The sequence below is a fragment of the Cupressus sempervirens genome, chromosome 5, assembly GCF_028749045.1.
Source record: "Cupressus sempervirens isolate cs-2001-9-10 chromosome 5, ASM2874904v1, whole genome shotgun sequence".
Classification (NCBI taxonomy): Eukaryota; Viridiplantae; Streptophyta; class Pinopsida; order Cupressales; family Cupressaceae; genus Cupressus; species Cupressus sempervirens.
This window is the reverse complement of record NC_143122.1, coordinates 1,048,944,820-1,048,950,819: the sequence shown is the minus strand read 5'-3', so window position 1 is coordinate 1,048,950,819 and position 6,000 is coordinate 1,048,944,820.

Here is a 6,000-nt window from a genome sequence, read left to right as displayed (position 1 = left end):
GAAAGATTTGAAGTGTTGGGAGATGCACGAGTGTTGGAAGAAGTGGAAGATGTAATAGAGCTGCTACTAGACATAGGTTCATCAACATAATCTTGCTCAAGAGAAGTATCCTCAGCACATGAGTCACTAGAGGTTCCAAGATCAACAATCTCATCATCAATGAGATCTTGGATTTTATGTTTAAGCTCTATACAATTAGAAGTAGCATGGTCATTAGATCGATGATAGGCACAATAGGTATCCAAGAATGGATTTCCATAGGAGCTAGACTTAGGCAACATGATGAGCTTGGTGCAAAGAAGTGTTCTCAAAATGTCATCATAAGAATTTTCCAAGGGAGTAAAATTTCTCTCAAAAGTATGTCTAGAGTCCTTTGGTTGCTTCCCAAGTGAATAACATGCATACATGTCTTCATCATTGTCTTGGTCAAAGATAGGTTTATCATGAAATTTTGATGTATGCTCCAAGGATGTATCATTTTCTTGTTCTCTAAAGAGGTCTTTAGATCTAGAAGATTAAGACATTTGATGTCTTGAAGTAGAGCATGTAGACCTAGAAGAAGAGGATGACCTCAAAGAAGGTGACTCACATGCATGTAAAGACGTTAAGGAAGATTCATGTAGTGATGAAATCTTTTCCTCTAACCTTTTCTCAAGTTTAGACTTCATTTCTATCATGCGCTTAGAGAGATGAAGGTAAGAAAGATCATTTGTCTCTTCTAGTTCTTTATATTCTGCACATAGATCTTGAAACTCTTTAGTGACATGGATGATATCATGATCATCTAGATTTGGTTGAGGTTTGGTAGCACAAGCTTTGAATTCCATAGTGATAGATAGATAATCAAGCATGAAGGATACTAGAGGAAGCTAATAAGGTGACACAAGATAACTTGATGTCCAAACTAGAGAGGTAGATTATTCACTTGCCAATATAGTAATGATAGAGTAAAGTGACTTTTCAAGAAAGTGTCCAAGTTACTTATGACACTAGTGACTCAAGTCAAGAGCTAGGCAAGAAGCCAATAGCTAAGTAGATAGATCAAATGGGGTGACAAGTGAACAACTTTCCCAACCTAAGAGTGTAGTCAAGAAATCAAGGTAACCATTTTAGCAAAAGGATAACTAGCAAGCATGCATAGACCATGAAGATAGAAAGACCAAGAGCACCAAGACCAAAGAGTCACTTTAAGCATGTTCAAGAACTAGAGACATAAAAAATAAAAGTCAAATGACGAGACTCCCCTTAGCAAGCAACAAAAGAAAATGTTTTCATTTGATGTTTTGACTTGGTTGACAAAGTTTGACAATAGTTGATAGCATAGAAAGTTTGATGTTCAAAAGCAATTTCTTTCCAAGCAAGATAGTGACACATGGAGTAGTCTTCAAACAATCAAGCAAGGGACAAAGAAACCTTGCATGATACAAGCATATATGAGGTCTTAAAAGAAATTCGTATAACTATCATCATGTGTATGTTCCAAATATTTCTACAGGTCTAGCACATTCGAGAACACATCAAGCAATATCTACCTAAAGGACATGGTTCATTACTCAACAACTTGGCCCACGCTTGATGCTCCTTCACCTCACACCAAGTGGTTGCCCAGAAGAGATATTGACTTTGTCATTGAAATGCCATAAGCATAACCAAGGGAACACATATGGTGAGTGTAAATTTTGGGGTGATCCGGGTAGTCCACTAGGATCAATCCTTGCACCAAGAAGTTGAGCGGCTAAAAAGGGTAGTTACTAACTTAGGGTGTTTAGATAGGGCTTCCGTTCATAATGTTTCTCTTGCTCCCAATTACGGGACACCTCACCTTGCGATGAGTAACCGATCTCGCGACCACAAGAGTACCTTAAGCATTCTTGCCTAGTGATCTCCCCATGGTCGAAATCCCATAAGCGATCACACTAGGTTATAATCAAATAAATTGATTATTAGCAATTTGGTCTAGGTAAATGATTAAATTAATTTAGCCAAAATGTGGAAAAGGGGGCTAATAGTCTAGATGACCATTTTTAGGTGATTACACTTACCATAGTGACTGCAAGTAGGTCTTTGATTCTTTTGAGCTCGTTGCTTGGATGATTCACCTTCTTCTGTATATCCAATTCGTGCTTTTCCTTTTTGTCTATAATGACTTTGCTCATTCAATTGATTTATGTCTACTTGAGATTTCATCATTCTCCCATTGGTTTTCCATTCAATGTTTAAATCATTCTACAACCTTTCATTCTTTGATCTTAGATTCATGATTTCTTCATTTGCATTGGTGAGCTAATTAATGAAGTCAACTTGCTAAAGGGATAAATATTGAATCTCATTATTCTTTCCTTCTATTTCTTCTTTTATCTTATTTTTCTCTTCCATAGCTTCACATAGTCTTACTCACTGAATTTCTTGCTCTCTTCTTAATTTTCTTACTTCTTCTTGAAGTGAATCATTCTTTTCTAATAGTTCTTTGATTGCTTCATTGGCTTCATCTGGGTTGCTTGCTGAATGGAGGTCTTTGATTCTTTCTTCAGCATAGAGATGGTTGTTCATTTGGATTGAAAGATCTTTTCCTCTTTTTAAGGATTGAGAGAGTTGCTCCTTTTTTTCTTGAGTTGTGCAATAGCCATTTCCAAATCTAGCTTCTTATTATAAATACACTTGTCAAGTCTGAATATTTCCATAGCCTTTGATTTTTGCTCAAGCTGTTAAACTTTTCTCTGAGAACCACAAAAGATTTGATACCAATTGTTAGAAATATTATGATAGGCTAAGTTAATGAGAGGGGAGGGGTGAATCAATAACTTTTAAAATTTTAATCCTTAACTAATTAAACCTTCATGTGTATTTTGATCTAATTGCATGCATGAGAAACTAAAAACATAAAAGCATACATAACACTTTTTAACACACAATTTGGTGACCCAAAAACCTTCCAAATAGAAAATAGAACCGGGGTGGGGATGATACCCACAAGCTTTAGTACCACAATATAAAGTTGGTCTATTAAGTCTTACAATGATCACTTCTGATGATCTGCTCTATTAGGAGCAATAAGGACTACTAGGTGCACCTTGCTAAAATATTTACAAACATACAATGAAGTATGCACTCGGTAAAGATATTTACATAAGACTATTAGGCCTGCCTTGTTAAAGGATTTAACTAATCCACTTGTTAGGATGAAACAACAGCTTGATCTCTAATCTACAAGTTGGTTTTCTAAATGAGATACCTTTGAGTGTAAAATCACCTTTCTATGATAGGTTAATCTTTGTTTCTCCTTATACTACTTAAGGCCTTGTGCTTTGCTCTTCTAGTCTCTTCTACTTATTATATTACTTCAATACCATATTACACACTTTGGGTGTGATACAATACATTACATATATATCAATCCAATCAATCAAATTACAAAGTTGACCAAAATACAAGTTTATAGAAAATGCACAAAGTCAACACATATTGTAGGAACTTAGGTTCTAAAGATTGACTCGGTGAGGTTTTGATACTTAGCATCCACTTTTAATGCTCAACATCATCATGCACTCGATATACATAGAAGCTCGGTTCATACTGATCACTTCCAAGTAGTCTTAAAATTGGTTTGCACTAGTGACTCAGTGAATACTATGAAACTCAACATATAAACTAAATCACTTGATTCACACTACATAGCTCAGTCAACACTATCACTATGAGCTCAATATAAATTGAATCACTTGGTTAACACTGAGTAGCTTAGGTAACACTAGACTCCCATCACATCAAATACAAACTTGGTAAGCACTACATGTCTTGGTTTTCACTGATAAACTCAACATACATTGAGATGCTTAATTTATACTACTAATCATTACCATAGTGGTGACTTCTCGGTGCAAACTAAAATCTATCCAAGGGACTTGGTAGCAACTGTAGAACTTGGTAAAGTCTGAAATTCTTGGTTAACATTATTAACTGTACAATATTCTTAGTAGATGCTTACAATCTGAATAAGTGTATGTCACTAGTAACAAACATGAGTGTAATGTCAATATATAACAACTTATTGCATATAACCCAAATGATAAAACCATTTCTTTAAAAAAGAGGTAAATTCATACCAAGCTGAAATGATTTTACCATGTGTAGAAAGATAATCTTGAATCTTACTCTACAACCACACCACTATAGTAGCTCCCATACAAAGAGCAGCAAGCTAGATTTTGGAAGAATTGTTATAGATCTTTTGAACCCTATAATACATCTAAATTTGCATAAGATAGTTATCCAAATTTTCTACATCCAATTCACTATTATATATAGGCAACTCATAATTAACATCTAGTTATAAAAAAAATGTTCACATAGATTTTTCCTTTATAAAAGTAGATAAAGAGGATGAATAGAATGAAGAAAACGAAGAGGAAATGGATGAAGATTTAGGAGGGTAGAAAATAATATTTATAGGGAGATTCGTGGAAACCATGATAGTTAGCTCTTGAAGCCCACAAAAAATCTCTAAGAATCTTCTCTAACTTTCTATGGGAATATTTTGATGGAGCTAAGAATAAAGACTAATGCACATGGTGGTAGAAAGAACATTTAAGAAAATCTAAAGTTTATTAGCCAATAAAAGAGGATTTGTAATCCACTAAGCCAACTTCTTAATTCATGCAAGGATCACATCCCAAATATCCATAACAGGGTCATGAAAAGTAAAAGGAATTTATAAAAACTAAAATATTTCCTTGTGTATTATCCCTTTTCACGAATACTAGAGAATACATGGTGGATCTAGGAGAAAATATTATGTGTAAGAATGATATTTGCGCCATTTGAATTGCCAATGCCAAAGTCAAGGAAAAAGTATTAAGGCATTGGAGTGCCTCCTAGACATTGTGTTCATACTCAATAAGAGCCAAGAATGAATAATCTATAAAGTGGTCATTAATAAGCTAGGAGAGTCACTCAAGGAAGGAAATTCCCCTAGCTTTCACTATTGAGATAAAAATAGACATAAGGTAACCAAAGCCTTTGAAAACTAGAAAATACACAAAGAGGGGGCCAATGAAAAATCCAATGAATAGATCAAAACAATCCAAAAGATGATGAGTGATGACCATTGATAGTAATATAAGATGAAGCATCTTAAAAATGAATTTGCAAAAATTGAATGAATCAAGGACTGAACCCTAGATCCCTAACCATAAAAATATTTAAGGTTAGTCAGTTTAATCATAAGTTTTAGAAAAGTAAACCTCAACAATGATTGCATTCTATTTGGAGCAGCGAGCTAACTCCAAAAATTCTTGCACCACAGTGCTACTTTTAGAAAAAACTATAGATTTGATGAAATTGGTCCTCTTAGGACAAATAGTCTATAGAAGAAAGTGGTGAATATTGAGAGCTAAAGATTTTGGGATGCTCTTATTGAAGACATAAAGAAGGCTTATGGGGTTCTAGTTGCAACCCCTTCTTTAGGAGAGAACTTAATATTTCTCTATTTAACAAACTAACCTAGATGTTGAGTGTACCATCTTAAAATAGATGCACTTTCCTTTTAAGACCTTTTAGAGCCCTTTCCATAATGCCTTCATGGATCATGGATGGACCTATACTTAGTGCCTTTGACTCTCCTAACCCCTCCTTCAAGACCAGGTCAACCTAGAATAGTCAAGGTTGAGTTAAGTTGACCTTGAATAGGTCAAGGTTGACTAGGTCAACCTTGAATAGGTCAAGGTTGACTAGGTCAACCTTGACCCTAAGAGATGTGAGGCCTAGAGATTGAAAGTCTTGCGGGTTCATTTAGTTTAATCCCTCTCTCTAGTTGGTTTGTATTATTTTCTTGCCTAAAAACTCATATAAAAGGAGGCTTGGAGGTAGCTTCATATTTAAAGTTCACACACAACTAGCATCCATAATTTTTGAAGACAAAAAAGCTATACTTTGCATTCAAGGAGTTCAAGCATTCAAGCAAGGGAGATTTCTACCAAGCATTGAAGGACCCTTTGTGAGTAT